The following is a 19,278-nucleotide window of genomic DNA, read 5'->3' as shown; positions in this document are numbered from 1 at the left end:
GACAGGTACACTCATGTATATAGACATATAAATTTATATTAAATGACAATCAACTTTCTGAAAAATCCAGGTAGATGAAGAAGTAATCAACTGTAACTAAAAACACTTTTTGATTAATGTTCAACTGCTATCATTTAGCAAAAGCCAAAAATTTATAGTGTTAACCTCAAATCTTATTGCTTCACAACCTTGATATACCTTCCATTAAAAATAAAAAAGATAAAGCAGTCAATCCAGTGATTAACTTGACATGGCCTTCCTGGGGTTGGAAAGCAAAGAGAATACCAGTAGACAAAAGTTAACGTAAGCATACAATGGTTTTTTTAAAAAAAGAAAAGAAAAGAAAGAAAAGAAAATATAAGTAAGAGAATATGCATCAACAAATGGAAGAAGGCATTCAAAACCTGTCAGTAAGTCAAGCCATAGCCAAAACCATGTTCTATCTTAAGTAGGTTTTCTTCATCTCCTTTCTTTTTTTAAATTTTCTTTTATTTCTGTCTTTTGTTTTTTAAAGATAAAATCTCTCCTCAAACCATTATCACTTTTTACCTTCCCCAGACAACTTCATCTGTGAACCTTCATCCCCAGATTTTTTGGTGGAGGGCTTGCGATTTTTCTTTTCTCGTTTCCTCATCTTCTTTGGGGGAAGGAGTCTTTTGATGCTTTTGAAGCTTTGGGAAAACCCACTTTCCCTTTGCCTTTCACTGAACTTGGCATCGCGGTGACCTTTAGCCTGAGTTTGGGCGTTTTCTTTTCTTTTCTCTCAGGTTTGGCCTTCTTAACCATTTTTTGTACTTCTTTTTTGAACTGCCATGTTCACTATCATCATCATCTCCCATTAGGAAATCTTTATCGCTGCTAATTTTCATATCCTGAAATCGTGCTTCCTCCTATTCTTCTTGTTCTTCTCCACCGCCCACATTTTCCATGAGCAAGCCTCTCTTTTTAGAAGCAGCTTTAGATGCTGCCTGTCCTTTTTGGCACACATTTTTAATGTCTTCTTTTTTGTCCTTACTGTCTTCTGTTCAGTGAGACAATGAGTTTTCACATCTTTTTCTTCTGAGTCCTCTCTATCTTCTGTGCATTGTTTCCATATCACCTCTTATTTTTATCTTCTTGGAGAGATAATCGAATTTTCTTAGCTGGAGCACCTGAATCTTTTCTGTAATTTTCATCAGTTCATCAGATTCCTGAAACTGAATCAATGACCTTCCTGTTTCTGAAAGGCTGAGATATGTTACCTGTCGAAATAAGAGGAGTCTGGAAGCCAAAGACCAGGAACCCTCCACCAGGCACACTTGGCGACCCTTTCGCAACTTGAGCCATTGGGCAATAATCACCAAACCCAAGCTGCTTACTAATCAAACTCTGCCACTCCTTTGTTCAAGGCCTCTTAATCAGATGAAACTCCTCTCCCCCTTCTCTTCAAAATCTGATTTTTCCTCTTTGATTTATTAATGTGGTATATTGCTCTGATTGATTTTCTTGTGTTGAACTCCCCTTGTATGCCTGGTATAAAACCCACTTGATCATGATGAATAATTCTTTTAATGTATTGTTGGTTTTGATTAGAAAGTTTTTTGTTGAGGATTTTTCCATCCATTTTCATTAGGGAAATGGGTCTGTAATTTTTTTCCATAACATCTTCATCTGGCTTTGGTATTAAGATGATATTGTCTTCATAGAATGAGTTTGGTAGTGTTCCTTCTTTTTCAATTTTTTGGAAGAGTTTGAATAAGATTGCTATGACATCTCTGAATGCTTGGTAGAACAAACATGTGAAACCATCTTGTCCTGAGTTTTTAATTTTGGGGAGTAGATTGATGACTGTTCAATTTTAACTTCTGATTGATTTGTTGAAGTCTTCTGTTTCTTCTTAGGTCAGAATAGGTTGTTCGTACATTCCTAAGAATTTTTCCATTTCATCAACATTGCCTAGTTTTTTGGTGTACAATTGTTCACAGTATCCTCTTATGATCTCTTTTATTTCTATGGGGTCAGCAGTAATGTCCCCATTTTCATTTCTGTATTTATTTGAATCTTCTCTCTTTTACTCATTATCAGTCTAGCAAGAGTTTGTTAACTTTGTTAAATTTCTCGAAGAACTAACTTTTGCTTTTGTTAATTCTACTGTCTTTTGGTTCTCAATTTCACTTATTTTTACTTCATTTTTTCTGCTTGGCTTGGGACTAGTCTGCTGTTCTTTTTCTAATTCATCCAGCTGTGTAGTCAGGTCACTGATTTTAACTCTTGCTTCTTTTGCAATGTCAACATCAAGGGCTATAAATTTCTCTTTCAGCACATCATTGCATCCCTTAGGTTTTGATATGTTGTTCTTGTTTTCCCTTGCCTTGGGATATTTATAGATTTCTCTTGCAATTTCTTCTTTAACACACTGAATATTATTGGAATGTGTTGACTAATCTCCATATATTTGTGACTTTTCTATTTTTCCACTTTTGTTTGATTTCCAGCTTTATTTCATTGTGATCAGAAAAAGTGCTTTGTATAATTTTGATCTTTCGCCAACACATGGTCTAATCTGGAGAAAGATCCATGATCACTTGAGAAGAATGTATATTCTGCTGTTTTGGAGTGCAGTGTTCTGTATATGTCTCTTATGTTTAGTTAATTTATCTTATTATTCAAGCTCACTGTTTCTTGATTCTCTGCCCAGATGTTCTCCAATGATAAGTGTGGTATATTGAAGTTTCCACTTGTGATTGTAGAAACATCTATTTCTCCCTTCGATTTTGCTGGTGTTTACCTCATAATTTGGAGCCTACTGGTTATGTGCATATATATTTATGATTGTTGTATTTTCCTGGTGAATTGTTTCATTTATTAATTTATAGTGTTCTTACTTGACTCTACTAGCAGTTTTGCTTTTAAAGTCTATTTCATCAGAAAGAAATATAGCTACTCCAGGTGTTTTTTGTTTTTGTTTTTTGTTTGTTTTGCTACTGCTGTGTGCATGGAATTCTTTTTTCCCACCTTTTGCTTTCAATTTATTGGTATCCTTGGGATTGAGATGAATCTCTTGTAGACAGCATATAGATGGCTTATATTTTCTTATCCATTCCACCAGTCTGTGTCTTTTGTTTGGGGATTTTAATCCATTAACATTCAATGTTATTAGTGTAAAGGCATTTCTTACTTCACCCACTTTGACCTTTGGGTTTTATCTGCCATATTTTATTTCAACACTGTTTCTATGCTTTTATTAATAGTTGCTTTTACTGATATAATATTCATTTCTAAACTCTCTTCCAAGCTGCTGTCTCCTATCTTTTCTTTTCAGGATATAGCACTCTCTTTAGTATTTCCTGCAAAGCCATTTTCTTGATTACAAACACTCTCAATTTCTGTTTATCTGTGAATATTCTAAACTCACCTTCATTTTTAAAAGACAATTTTCCAGATATAGGATTCTTTGCTGGCATCTTTTTCTCTCACAGTATCTAAATATATCATACAACTGCCTTCTTGCCTCTATTGTGTTTGAAGGGAACTCAGCAATTACTCTTATTGGGCATCTCTTGTATGTGATAAATCCCCTTTCTCTTGCTGTGCTCCGTACTCTTTTTTTTTCTTAAAGATTTGTTTTTTATTTATTTCTATCCCCTTGCCCCTTCCCCCCCCCCCCCCCCCCCCATTTTCTGCTCTCTCTGTACATTCACTGTGTGTTCTTCTGTATCTGTTTGGATTCTCGTGAGCAGCACTGGGCATCTGTGTCTCTTTTTGTTGCGTCATCTTGCTGTGTCCGCTCTCTGTGTGTGTGGCACTGCTCCTGGGCAGGCTGTGCTTTTTCTGTGCAGGGTGGCTGTCCTTATGGTGTGCATTCCTGGCATGTGGGGCTCCCCTACATGGGGGACACCCCTGTGTGGCATGGCACTCCTTGCATGCATCAGCACTGTGCATGGGCCAGCTCACCACATGGGTCAGGAGGCCCTGGGTTTGAACCCTGGACCTCCCATGTGGTAGGTGGATGCTCTACTAGTTGAGCCAAATCTGCTTCCTAGTATTATTTCTTTACTTAGCATTTGGCATTCTGATTAGCATGTGTATTGGATTAGGTCTATTCAGATTTATTCAGATGGGAGTTATGTTGTGCTTGTTGGACATAGATATCTATGTACATCTATAGCTTTGGGAAATTTTGACTATTATTTCTTCAAATATTCCTTCTACCCCTTTGCCTTTCTCTTTTCATTCTGGGACACCCACGACATGTATGTTTGCATGTCTTTTGCTATTGTTTAGTTCCTGGAGACCTTGTTCAATATTTTCCATTCTTTTCTTTATCTGTTCTTTTGTATGTTTGCTTTCAGAAACCATTTCTTCAAGCTCAATAATTCTTTCTTCTGCCTCTTCAAATCTGCAGGTATATGCCTCAGTGCATTTTTAACTTTATTCATTGTGACTTTCAATCCCATAAGATCTGGTCTTTTTCTAGGTATGCTTCCAAATTCTTCTTTGTGTTCTCATAGTGTCTTATTTATTTATTTTTTTAATTGTATTTTTTAAGCAATAAGTATTTAGTAGTTGTGAAGTTACAAAACAAACATATATAACATCTCACCCTACCATCAATAACTTGCATCGTTTTTAAACCTTTTTAAGTAATGATTAAGAGCATTGTCAAAATATTACTACTAAACAAAGTAGGTTTCCCCTAACCAATCCAATTGTTGTTATCTTTATATCATTTATATATGAACATACATAAACAATTACATGTATAGTAAAAGTTGTGAACTTACAAAGCAAACATGCCTAAAATCATATAGGGGTCCCATACATCAACCCTCCACCAACACCTTGCATTGTCATGAGACGTTTGTTACAAACTATGAAAGAACACTGTCAAAATCTTACTCCTAATCATAGCCCTTATCTTACATTTGGTGTGCTTTTCCCCCAACCCATCCTATTATTATTTTTAAAATATATATTTTTTATGACAGAAGTTGTAAACTTATACAACAATCATGCATATGTGCAGAATTCCCAAACAACACCCCTCCATCAACACACCACAATGTAGTGTGTCATTTGCTACAGATAAAATAATATCATCTGATTTTTATTATGTCCACAGTATATATTTGGCCCACATTTTCCATACTGCCTCAATATGAACATAGTACATCTTTTGCATAGATGCAAGAATATTATATTATTACTACTAACCACAGTCTGTAGGTAATTCCAGCTGTATTTTTCCCATGCTTCTCCACATTCCCAACACCCTGCAGTAGTGATATACTTTTCTTCTAGCTAAAAAGACACTCTTGCATCTGTATGATCAACCACAATTCTTACCCACCTCTTGGTTTACTGTGCTATCCAGCTCCTAGATTATTCTCAACCATTCTGTCAGTTGGCATTTACATAACTGGATTACCATTTTCAGTCACATCCCCATTTATAAACTAGCTGTTATTTACTATGTGTTACCATCCACTCTATACATTTCTAAAATTTTACAGTAAAGCTAATTAAAACTTCTACATACATTAAACATCAGTAGTCCACTCAGTCCTTCTCTTATCTCCTTTAAGAATCCACCACCTACCACCAGGTCTTGAAGATATTTTCCAATAATTTCTTCTAGAAGTTTTATGGTACTTGATTTTATTTTTAGTTTTTTGTTCCATTTTGAGTTAATTTTTGGATAAGGTGTGAGATAGGGGTCCTCTTTCCTTCTTTCAGCTATGGATGTCCAATTTTTTCAGCACCATTTGTTGAATGGATTGTTCTGCCTGAGCTGTGTGAGTTTGACAGGCTAGTCAAAAATAACTTGACCATACCTGTGAGGGTCTGTTTCTGAACCATAAATTTGGTTCCATTGGTCTATTGTGTCTGTCTTTAGGCCAGGACCATATTGTTTTTACCACTATAGGTAGGTATTATGATTTAAAGCCTGGACATGAGGGTTTACTTTTCCTTTTTAAGATGTTTCTGGCTATTCAGGACTCCTAATCCTTCCAAATAAATTTAATGATCATGTTTTCAATTTTTTCTTTGATGTTGGGATTGCATTAAATCTGTATATCAATCTGAGTAGAATTGACATCTTAATGATGTTTAGTCTTCCAATCCATGAGTATGGGATGTTCTTCCAGCTATTTAAGGCTTTTTTGATTTCTTTTAACATTGAGTTGCAGTTTTCTGAATACAAGTGCTTTACATCATTGGTTAAGTTTATTCCTGACTATTTGAGTTTTATCTGTCATATTTTATTTTCACCACTCTTTTGACACTTTTAGTTACTTTTATTGATAGAATCTTCATTTCTAGACTCTATTCCAGGCCCCTCTCTCCTGTCTTTTCTTTTCAGGCTTTAGCACACCCTTTAGTATTTTCTGAAATTCTGGTCCCTTGCTTAGAAATTCTCTCAGTTTCTGTTTATCTGTGAATATTCTAATTTTGCTCCATTTTTGAAAGACAGTCTTTCTTGCTGGATATAAGATTCTTGGCTGGAAGTTTTTCTCTTGTAGTATCTTAAATATATTTCTGAAATTCTGGTCTCTTGCTTAGAAATTCTCTCCATTTCTGTTTATCTGTGAATATTCTAATTTTGCCCTCATTTTTGAAAGACAGTCTTGCTGGATATACAATTCTTGGCTGGAAATTTTTCTCTTGTAGTATCTTAAATATATCAGACCACTGTCTTCTTGCCTCCATGGATTCTGGTGAGAAATCAACACTTAATCTTATGGGATTTCCCTTCTATGTTATGCATTGCTTTTCTCTTGCTGCTGTCAGAATTTTCTCTTTGTCTTTGGCCTTTGACATTCTGATGAGTATGTGTCTTGGAGTTGGTCTATTTGTTTTTTTCAGATGGGAGTACATTGTGCTTCTTGTACAGGGATATCTATGTCCTTTAATATGGTTGGGAAATTTTCTACTATTATTTCTTTAAATATTCCTTCTACCCCTTTTCCCTTCTCTTCTCCTTCTGGGACACCCATGCCATGTATGTTTGTACATTTTTGCTGTCATTTAGTTCCCTGATACCTTGTTCAATTTTTTCCATTCTTTTCTTCATCTGTTCTTTTGTATGTTCACTTTCAGAGGACATTTCTTCAAGCTCACCAATCCTTTCTTCTGCCTCCTCAAATCTGTTATATGATTCCAATGTTTTTTAATTTCATTGATTGCACCTTTCATTCCCATAAGATCTGCTATTTTTCTATGTATGCTTTCAAATTCTTCTTTGTGCTCATCCATTGTCTTCTTAATATCCTTAATCTCTTTAGCCATCTCATTGCATTTTTTAAGATTTGTTTTAGCGTCTATAATTAGTTGTCTCAACTCCTTTTATGTCATCTGGATGCTTATCTTATTTCTTTAACTGGGCCAAAGCTTCCTGTTTCTTGGTGTGGATTGCAATTTTTTGTTGGTGTCTTTGCATCTGGCTTACTAGAGTATTTTTTCTGGGTGCAGTTTTTCTCTTTAGTTTAGGGCTTCCTATCATTTCTCCCTTGCTGGTTATATAGTAGGAGCCAAGCATGTAGTTTGTGCTGTAAGCTGTGGAGGCTCAAGCTGCCCTCATTGCACCAGGGACCAATGACGCTTCTTCCAACTTCCTCCTTTGCCAGAGGTAGGGATAGCATCACAGCTATGTGGAATAATCCATGTGCAGGTCTAGACTGTAGTTGCCCAGAGAGATGGATGAATCTTCTCATCCCTTTCTCCCCTGCCTGGGACAGGTGTGGGAACCAATCTATGCAGTACAGGCCCAAGATGACTGCAGTTGCCCTGGTAGACTTCTGATTTTCAGTCTATGCCAACCGAAGTTACCTGCAGTTACCTATATAGGCTGGTGCAGGGTTCCTCAATCTCCTCCCCGGCAGAGGAAGGGCTGAAGCCTAGGCTAGGGCTGCAGGCTGATCTGTGTGAAAGAAACTGGTTCCTCCCAACACTGAGATTTCAGTCAGCCTGGCTTCCCCTCAGGCTGGGAGTGGAGAGAAAATGGTGGCTACTGGCCTCTTTCTGACTTGGGCTGATTCCCACCCCAGCTGTTCCCAGGGTTATCTCTTAGACGGCCAAGTTCACCAACCAGTAGCTAAAATCGGCACCCAACCATCTCCTCCTCCCCTCCTTCTGGGAAATGGAGCTTCCAATTCCCATCACAGAACAGCTCCTGGGGCAGCTCATGCTGCCAGAGTAGGACAATCACCGGCCTCCATGGCTTGGCCAGCAATTTCCCAGAGAGGCTGGCACAGGTTCCCGCAGCTTCCTCCCTGCTGGAGGTGGCACTGGGGCCTAGGCTAGACCTGCAATATAATCTGGATGGAAAGAAGCTGGTCTCCACCAGCACTGGGATCCTCAGTCCACCCCACTACCCCTCATGCCAGGTGCAGAGTTAAAATGGCAGCTCCCAGCCTCTTTCTGGCTTGGACAGGCTCAAGCTTTAGCTGTTCTCAGGATTATACTGTAGCCCACTGAATTTCCTCATCAATAGCTGAAGTTGGTGCCCAACCATCTCTTCCTCCCCTGTTTTGGGGAAGTGGAGCTTTCAATTCCTGCCTTGGAACAGCTCCCAAGGTGGCTTGTGCCTCCAATGGAGGATGGGCACCAGCTTCCGTGGTGTGGAGCGCTCTACTTATGAGTCTTCTCTGCAGACATGCAGTCTCCTCCTTCCACTTCCCCAGGGACGTTGCAGGATGCTCTTCTGGTCTTCTGGAGCCCCCAAACAGGTGCTTCAGCTAGCTCCAGAGAGCTCTGGGTGTTTGCTAACTGCTCTGTATCAGGAGCTGACTGTAGGAGCTCCTTACTCTGCTGCCATCTTGCTGGTTGTCTCCTTTTTAATTGTTTTTTTTTTTTTTAAGATTCATGGATCACAAAAAATGTTACACTGAAAAATATAGGAGGTTCCCATATACCCCACACTACACCTTCCCCACTCCTCCCACATCAACAACCTCTTTTGTCATTGTGGCACATTCATTGATTTGGTGAATACATTTTGGAGCACTGCTGTACCACATGGATAATAATTTACATTGTAGTTTACACTCTCCCCCAGTACATTCTGTGGGGTGTGGCAGGATATATAATGTCTAGCATCTGTCCCAGCCATATCATTTAGGACAACTCCAAGTCCCAAAAATGCTCCCACATCAATTTGTTTTTCCCTCTCCCTGTCCTCAGCAACTACTATGACCACTTTCTCCACATCAATGATACAATTTCTTCCATTACTAGTTGCAATAGCTCCATAATAGAATACCAGTAAGTCCACTCTAATGCATATTTTATTTTTCCTTCCTGTGGACCCTGGGATGGTGATGTCCACTCCACCTCTATATCAGGAGGGGGCTTAGATCCAACATGGTTGACGGATGTGATTCTCCTGCTTGGAGTTGTAGGCACTCTCGGTTTCCTGGTATGGTGGTTGACCATCTTTACCTCTCTGTTAGCTGATATGGGTAAGTCCAATGAACCAGACAGTAGGAGTTGCAACTCTGCTGAGGCTCAGGGCCCAGTTGGCACATGGCCAGTCCAGAGATTCAAGTCTCCTGAGTATACACCAATCCCAGTGTCAACCATAGGTTCATAGTGTCTTCTTAATATCTGTAATCTACTTGCCATCACACTGAATTAATTAAGGAGATTTGCTTGAATATCTATGATTGGTTGTTTCAACTCCTGTAGGTAATCTGGAGGCTTATGTTATTCCTTTAACTGGGCCATATCTTCCTATTTCATAGGATGGATCATAATTTATTTTTGGTGTCTTGGCAGATGGTTTACTAGATTTATTTATTCTTGGTGCAGTTTCTCTGTAGGGCTTTCTTGCCCATTCTCCCTTGCTGGATGTGTGGTAGGAGCCAAGGATGTAATTAATACTATAAGCTGTGTAGGCTGAAGATTCCTGCATTGCCCTAGGAATCAAAAAAGCTTCTCCTACCTTTCTCCTCTGCCAGTGGTAAGGACACAGCCACAGCTGTATGATTAAAGCCATGCAGGCCAAGAACCTCTGTAATTGCTCTGAAAGACTGATGGAGATTCATGTTGCTTCCTCCCCTGCCTGGGGGTTGAGCAGGGATGGAGCCTTGTAGTGGCAGCAAATTAAGCCATGAGGGTCAAAACTGACTTCATTTGCCAGGTAGGCTAACGTAGCTCTGGCCTCCTCCTATCCTGCTAAGGGTGGGGATTGACCCTCTGGCATGCCCCAATAACTTTAATCTATGTAGGCTGAAAGTGCCTGCATTGCCCTAGGAGATTGAGGGAGTGCTTTCTCTTCAACCCTTAAGGGGTGAGAATGTAACCACAGACACCCAAGAAACTATCCATGTGAACTTCATTTACCTACTGTTGTATAGAGAGGCTGGGGAAACGCCTTTCCCTCTCTTCCTTTTGGGGGTGGTAATGGAATCAACAGTCCAGTCGATGAAGGCCAAAAGCACCTGCAGTTTCCCAAAGAGGGTAGGGAAATACCATAATCCTTTCTTCCTATTGCGGGGTGGCAGTGGAGTCATGGATGCCCAACAGTCCATTTGATACAGTCCAGAAGTATTTACAGTTATCCAGAGAGACTAAGGAAGCACAGCTCCCCTCCTGTTCTATTTGGGGCAGGGATGGAACTACAGGTGTCTAACTATCCTGTCTGTGTGACTGAAATCACCTGCAGTTACCCAGAGAGGATGAAGAAACACCAGCCCCACTCCTATCCTACGGGAGTGGTCTGGGATGGAATCAAAAGCGCTCAACAAACCATGGAGAGTCCATGGAGACTGAAAGTACTTGCAGTTGCCCAGAGAGGTTGAGGAAACACATCTCTACTCCTAGTTGAATGGGGCATGGGGATGGGGCCACAGGTACCTGACTTTCCACTCTGCCAGCTGAACGCAGTCGCCCAGAGAGGCTTGTTCAGGTCCCTGCATTTTCCTCCTGCCAGAGGTGGGTCAGGGACCTAGGCTAAAGCTGCAAACCGACCTGGGTAGTAAGAAGCTGATTCCTACCCCATCACTGTGATTTTCAATCTGCCCTGCTTACCCTCAAGCTAGGGATGGAGTTATAATAGTGGCTACTTGTTCTTTCCAACTTAGACAGGTTCAAAGTTTAGCTGTGCTTAGGATTATACTTTAGCCTGTCTACTCTACTAATCAGTAACTGAGGTCAATGCCCTCACATTTTTGGGAAATGGAACTTTCAAATATAGCCACAGAATAGCTTCTGTGTTGCCTGGTGCTGCCAGTGGAGGATGGGCACAGGCCTCCACCAGGTGGAGTGCTCTGTTATGAATTTTGACTCCAGATGGTCAGTCTCCACCTTATATTCTTTCAAGGATGTTGCAGGATGATCTCCTGGATTCCTGGGTCCCCCAAACAGGTGCTTTGGATAGCTCTGTTTAGATTACTAACTGCCCTGTAGAACTCCCTGACTCTCGGTGCTCCTTACTCTGCTTCATCCTGCCCCCCCCTCCCTGATTTATTTTTGCTTCATTGATAACAAACACAACTAGCTCTGAACTACATAAAATTCTGAAGGATTATATTGTCAACAAATATGATTTTTTTTAATTAGAGAAGCTCTGATCTTAAAAAACAATCGTCCATAATGTGCAGAATTCTCATACATCACCATTCTACCAACACCTTACGTTGTTGTGGAACATTTGTCAAAGATGATGGAACAACATCATCAGGTTATTTTCACTAACTGTGGGTCATAAAATGTATTTGGTATATTTTTCCATACACTCCCTATTATTAACACCGCATATGAATATTGTCCATTAGTTTTAGATCATAAAGGAACACACACATATTACTGGTTAACCACAGTTCATCTCCCATCACATGGTTCACTATTTTACACTATTTACACTATTTGAATAGATATATAAAATCTATCCAAAACGTATACTCAGTGGCTCTCACTTTGCCCACAGAGTTAACAAATATGGTTTTAAATTTAATTTTTCTATAGTAATATGTTCTGATATTAAATCTTCAGTACCAATATTCTGGAGTGATTACCCAAATTAAGGTGTTTGCAGAATGTAAATCCTATCTTCCTTCATGGATAAAATCCCACCATGGAAAAATTTATCAGTTTAACTAAGTAATGCTCTTAATGACATTGCCAAAATTGTGAATTCCATAAGGGCATTCATTATTTCTTTGAGATATTATTTTTACTAAGTGATAATGTGGATGTTTATCTTAACAATGGTTACTCTTTATTTGTGATTATCAAGGAGAAAGTTTTTATTGAATATTTGAACCACAGAGTAAACTTACAGTTTCTCCCAGATATGGAAGCAGCCTGATCTCAAATTTTTAAAATTATGGAATTATCTAGACATACTTGTTTGTAATCTTTAGTATTTTTCAATGATTTTAATACTTCTATTCAAGGAAGGATTGCAAAGTGATTTTTATGAACAAAGTTGAAAGACAAAAATTAGAAACTTGAATGAACAGAGTCTAAACATTATGACATAAATATAATTGATGATGATTTATCATGATTTATCAATAAATCATTTTTGATAGTGAATATCTGTGGTGTTACAGCTGAAAATGTACATATTTATTTCTAATTAAAATTTCATTTTCCTTCAAAAAAGAATCTATGCATTGGAATTCATTGATCCAGAATCTATTTCTTTCCTCATATATAATTTAACCTTAACTGTAAATTCACAGAATAAATTGTTGGAATTGGCTACTAATGAGAGTTTGAGGATTCATTTTGAAAACAGAGCATCACTTTCTATATCTCATATAAAAATTAAACCTGAATATCGTGAGCTTAATGAAATTGCTGTAAAATCTTTAAAAAAAATGTTCTTGTCAATATTCTGTATGAGATGGGTTTTTAAAAAATACATGTTATTTAAATAAAACAAAAATATAGAAACAGTTTATATATACCTTATCTTTTGGAAAGCAGCTTTGTTAACAGAGTAAATGAGTTATCAAGCAAGAAGCAAGTCTATCTGTCACATTAAAACTTCTATTATTCCAATAACAGCTTTACTTCAAAATGTTCATATAGGTGTTTCTTATGTAAGATTACTATTCAACTCAATTGTTACAACTGTAGGAAATAAAGAAGTATGAGTGTAATAATAATTAACTATTAATACTCTTATGTGCATTTCAATAAATGAGTTGTTTCTGCAATTTTCCTATTTCCCTGTTATATTTGCACTTAACTAATTTATTAAAATGATTTTTTTACCTGAATTTAAAATTAATGTCAGGCTTATTTGTGCTTTTTATGACTATTTTATTATTTTATTATCTCATAATTCATTTTATTTTATTTTTTGAAAACTGATCTTTGAAGGGTTGGCGATTGAAAAGAAAGACCTTGGTCTTAAATATAAATGGTTTAAGAAATCAATAGAAACCCTGGTGACTATGTGGCTGTAGGTAAAGTTCTAAGGAGACCAAAGGAAGAGTAAAAGTTTTCAACCTTATGACTGAGAATATGAAGCCCTATTAACTGAAACTGAGGTAGCTGGAGGAGGAGCTGGCTTGTGGGGAGAGATGTTTGGTTCAGTCTTGTACCTGTTGATTAGGAGTTGATGGTAGAAAATTCAGATATAGATTACAGAAGAGAGTGGTGATCTGGGGCTGGAGCTAAAGTCTGAGAAAAAATAAGACCAAGGAATTAATTGCATAAAAGGGATACTTTCATGAAATGTTAAGTCCTTCAAAGGAAAGAATGTCCTGGGTGAAAGCGCCTGTATTCTATCACACAGCAGCTTTCAATAACATGGGCTTTCACTGTCCATTAACATTGTTATCTACCCAACTAATTTCATAGTTTCTAATAATGGGCAAGAGAAAAGAATCGAGAGTGTTGGTGGTGGTGATGATGATGAAAAATAATGATGATGCTATAATTATAAAGCAATGATAATAAAAACAAGTACTTATTTAGTCCTTGGGTGTCAAATGCAGTTTTTTTAATCTTTAAACTTTTTTATCAAGTAAGAAAGTTAAGGCACAGATTGGTTAGGTAAGTTGCTGAAGGTCACTTAACTAATGTGTGGTCAAAAAGTGAACTCAGTTGTAAATGATGGACTACAGTTAATGGTATAATCATAAAAGTGTTGATGTATGAATTATAATAAATATACCACACTAAGCAAGATGTTACTAATAGGGTGCTGTATGGAAACTATTTTATGCATGATTTTTTGTAAACCTACAATGTCTTCAATCAAAAAATAAATTAAAAAAAAGAAAAATGTGTGATAGAGTTGAGGTAGAAGTTGATTTCAAAGCCTGTATTCTTTCTTTTTTTTATTCCCCCCCCCATCCCTTGCAGCTTTTTTTTTTTTTTTGCTTGCTGTCTGCTCTCTGTGTCTATTAGCTATGTGTTCTTCTGTGTCTGTATTTATTTTTACTTTTTATTTTATTCCCCTCCCCCCTTTGTGGCTTGCTTGTCTGTTCTTTGTGTCCATTTGCTGCATGCTCTTCTGTGTCTTTTTACTTGTCTCCCCCCATTTTTTTTTGTTGCATCACCTTGCTGAGTTGGAATTCCACAACGCTTGTGGGCTGGCTTCCCACAGCATGTGGGTGACATGCTTCACATGTCCCATGGGACATGAACCCAGGGCCTCCCATATGGTAGATGGGAGCCCAACTAATTGAACTACAACCGCTTCCCCAAAGCCTGTATGCTTAACCATTAACCACTAACCACCTACAAAGTTGAGGTAAATACTGCCCAGAATCATTAACTTAGCCACACAAGAAAATTTGACTCACAGATGTGAGGTGAGATCTGTAATTCTACATTTCTAACAAGCACCAGAGCTATTGCTGCTACTGCTCCATGGTCCAAGTTCTGAGGAGCAAGAGACTGGAGAGCAGAAGCTGGCTGTGTGTGTGTGTGCACGTGAGAGTGTGTATGACAGGTGCAGACCTAAGACTCTGTCATTGTTCACAGGTAAGTAATGTTCAGGACTTGTGTCTGGAGCAGGCAGGCTCTAGCTCATGTTTACAGTGCTGGAAATGACCCCCTACTGACTTTTCATCTCAAGTAGATTAAGACCCAGACTTTCATCCTGGCCTGTAGGGTCCCCAGGTCCCTCTGATCTCACTCAGGCTTTGAGCCTCTCAGGAGCCTTCTGGCCTCTCTCTGCCTAGGGCAGGCCCAGCTCATTCCTGACCTTGCGGTCCCTGTGCCTGGAGCTCTTTCCCACTTTGCACATGGCCACCCCTTCTCATGATCCTGCCGCAGCCAAAGTCAGCTTCCCAGGGAGGTCTTCCCTGACACCACGGTGCCCTTTAGTCATCATATTACCTTTTATGTATTAGACAAAATAATGGCTTTTATTCGTGTTCTAAATTTTACTTAGTGGAGAATAAATAAGTGTGAAGATCATAAAAATAGAGGAATGGCAAATCAGACCTAAAATGTTGGTAGTAGAGAAGCACTGCCTATTTCTAATATCTGAAAAATAAGCAGGAAAATAGGCTCCCATCTGAAGGCTGCTTTTATAATTTTGAAGATAAAATTTTAATTTTGATATACTATTCTTCTATTAGTGTGTCTAGACAAAACACTTTCTTAAAAAGGGGTGTGCTGTTTTTAAGAGCATGTGAGTTTGTAGCTTTTTGAAAATCTCTTATAATTACCTTTGCCTGCCCTCCTCCTTCTCGTCTCATTTGTGTTCACAATGTAAGGTTGTTACTAAGAGCAGAATGATTTGAGTTCAATTCTCAGTCCTCCATTATAAGCTGTAAGATTACAATGTTTGTATAACTTGTCTGAATTTAGTTTCCACAACTGTAAAACAGAGGTGACAATGTTATCAGGCTCATAGAAATATGTGTATTTTAACTGAGACAAAGTAAGACAAGCCTCTGTATGGCACTTGTCGTGGTGGATGTGCTCACTGCACATGGGCTCATGATTGCTGGGACTCTACCTCTGCCCACAAGGCTGGGTGGAGATGGCAAACCGCTCCTTCTTTCATTGGAACACCTGTGTTCTTTATCTTTCTTTTTCTTTCTTTAAGTTACAGAAGTTGTAAGGTTACAGACATTTCATTAAAAAATGTATAGCATTCCCATAGAACCGCCATTGTTGACCCTTGGCATTAGTGTAGAACCTTTGTGACAATTGATGAAAGAATATTAAAATTGTACTATTTTCTACCATAGTTCATATTAGGTGTCTTTCCCCCCATTTACAAGCCTTTTATTAACACCTTGCATTAGCAGGGAACATTTATTATACTTCTTGAAAGAACAGTTTTAGATTTGTACTGTTCACTATAGTCCCCTGGAGAACCCCTATGTTCCTATTGGAAACCTCAGATGGCTATTTCCATTCTCAATTCTCACCTCCTTTTCAGCCTCCCTTATCTTCATATATGCTTAGCTTCTGTACCTGTATTCATGTGTCTTACACTACCACTTATAGACAACAGTGAAGAATTTATAAATCAGGAATTTCTAGACTGAGTTTTCCCCTTCTAAAAGAGAATAATTATAGACTCTCATTTTTCGAAGAGATAAAGAAATTAAAAGACAGAATTTACCTTGATTTTCCCTTTTTGTTTTGTATTAAGGCAGGTATTCCATTCCCATCCACTGCTTTTTTTGAGGTAGAATTTTGTTAATTCTTGTAAGGCAGAGAAAAGAGATGGAGAGACTAAATAATGAAATAAATGATCATTATTATAGGAGAAGGTCATAGTTTAGCCAGGGCTTCATTTTCTCTATTTCCCCAGCTCCATAGAAGGGAAAGGACATGGAGAAAGACGTAAGAGAATGAGACTCCCTGGTGCCAGCAGAGGTGGACTCTATTATCAGCTGGAAAGGTGGTGGTGAAAGTAAAGAAGAGTTATGCTCCTTCTCTGAGTTACTATGGCTGTTGGTTAAACAAAGAACTAGGCAGATAAGAAAAAAAGTGTGGTGCTGGCATCTAGTGGCTTCAACAGATAATGGCACAAAGAGCACCACAGGCCTGTCTTAGCCTTCAAACATAATGATGACTTCTTCCTTTTGTATTAGTCAAGATTCTTTGAGATATGAGTAACAGGACAATAAGCCAATTTAAGCCAGAAAGAAAAAGATTTATTGACTGATGGAATAGGAAGGATGGGATGGAGGGATCATTAGGATGGCTGGATCAAAGGGGTCCCTTGCAAAATCATGCCTGCCATTCTTTCTTCCCCCTTCAGGTTACCGGATTTCCTCCTCTTTCCTTCTCTTTTCATGTGGACATTATTGTCTCCTAATGTATATGGGCTTCACGGATGAAATTGAGGTAGAAGGCCTCAAAGAGCTGAGTTATATGTGCATGTGTGTGTGGGGGTATGTTAGTTTATCTTTTCTGCTCCGTTATCTATGCTTTAATGACTTACAAACTTTTTGTCAGCATCCTTTGAAATTCCAATGTCCAGATATAGATATTTAAAGGGTGTCTTTCCAAGATTTTACATAAATCACTCAATTACAAATTGTCAAAATAGAAAATACTACTCTTTCTATGGTCTTATTATTGATTATTTGTGTTTCTCTCACATGTGGATAATAAATTTATCTATAATTTCCCTTTGGATCTGTCTATATTAGAGATGAGAACCTATCAGGAATTTAATGCATATCCATTAGATAAATGAATAAATGCATATTGAATAACTAAATTGAGATGACTTTTCTTGCCCCATAAATTTACATATGTAAAATATTCAATACAATGCTTAACATTAATTTCTCAACCAATGAGTGAGGTGGATACAAAGTATATTATTGCTTAAACTGGTGTCTTCAGTACCTACAGTTTCTTAAGTGAATTTCATAACCTGGAGGGATTGGAAAATGTCCACACCCAGGGGCAGCAACCTCATCTTCAAAACATCCTTTACACGACCTTGGTCATCCCTGTCTACTGGGGAGTGAGACTGTGTTCATCTGCATTTGCTAGTAAAGAAAGAAAAGAGCAGAACACTTTCTCCACCTGGAAAGCCTAGAAATGGAGCTACTGCTACCAGATCTCAGGGCCTTTGCAGAAATACATTCCATTTCAGCCTCGGGCTCTCTTGAACTGTGTTGGGTGAAAGAGAAATGAACAGATACATAAAGCAATAAACCATTTCATAAAGGAAATTGTACTGATGTGGGCTATGGGTGGGAGACTCTTTGTCTCCTCAGAGATAACCTAAACTATCTGTGACTTGTGGGTGTGGGATGATAAAAGGCTGCAGTCCTGTCCTTGGTAAGCAGGAAACAGTTTAACAATGCAAGGTCTATAAACTTTATGTATTCAGGGGAAATGCAAACCAAATATGCTAAAAGCTTATCGAATGCCTGAGGTCCATGCTAAAAGCTTACCTAAGATATGGAAATATATGCTAATTCAAGCCTATTGAGAACTGAAACAAAAGGACCATTTGGCCTTTCCTCTCTGTATAAAAGGGACTAAAAAATCTTGTTCGGGGCTCAGGATTGAAACAGAAAGTTCCGGAGTCCGGCCGGCCATCAATAAACCATTTTTCCTTCTCAAAATCATTCCTGAGTCCTGGCCTCTCTGTACTCAAATAAATGACCACTGGAGTTTTATTATCTCCAAAATCAAAAGCGGGCTGGAGGGGAAGTCTCCTGCCTTGATGGTCAGTGTTCCTAAGACTGGCAATTCATGAGAGAAACCAGTCTGTCTCCCTGAGGCTTCAAATAGCCTCAGTAAATATATATAAAATTAATCTTGTTGCTTATCCAAAATTCTGCTAAATTCAAAGTAAAATATAAAGTTCTGAAACAAAAAAATAGTGCTAAAGCATTGAGAACATTTTGGTTACAATCCATTAAGAAAGAAAATTCTTGTGTAAAACTGCATAGTCATAGTATAAAACTGCACAGTCATAGTGCAAATTAAGAAGAGTTTCAGGAGTCTTTGAAATGTTTTGCAGTCACACTTGTTTTGTAAGAACTAGAAGTTTAAAGTAACTAAAGTTATGTTGTTGTGTCCAACTATTCATGTCTGCCTGTTTGCTCAAATTGTTGAGGTTAAATATGCAGTTATAAGTAATATATATTTTGGGACCCCAAATTAAGCTAAACAGTATATAAAATAATGCAAATTATAAATAATACCAATGAGTTTTGTTTCTGTGTCTAACTCTTTGTGTCTGCCCATTTGCTCAGTGCATGTCTTCATACATCAGGATAATATCAAATTAACAAATGAAAATTCTTAAAAGAGCTCTATTCAAATTGTTAATTAAATATGCAGTTATATATGTAAATAAATATTCTTAAAGCCCAAATTAAACTAAGCAGGATGAAA

The 19,278-nt window shown here is 38.0% G+C and overlaps 1 pseudogene; it reads right to left on the bottom strand.

Moving 5' to 3' along the window:
* Window positions 1-538: 538 nt before the first annotated feature.
* On the bottom strand, window positions 539-1,179 carry LOC101437712 (nuclear ubiquitous casein and cyclin-dependent kinase substrate 1 pseudogene; annotated as a pseudogene).
* Window positions 1,180-19,278: the final 18,099 nt, after the last annotated feature.

Source organism: Dasypus novemcinctus, chromosome 2 (assembly GCF_030445035.2).
Source record: "Dasypus novemcinctus isolate mDasNov1 chromosome 2, mDasNov1.1.hap2, whole genome shotgun sequence".
NCBI lineage: Eukaryota > Metazoa > Chordata > Mammalia > Cingulata > Dasypodidae > Dasypus > Dasypus novemcinctus.
This window is presented reverse-complemented; position numbering and strand designations above follow the sequence as displayed.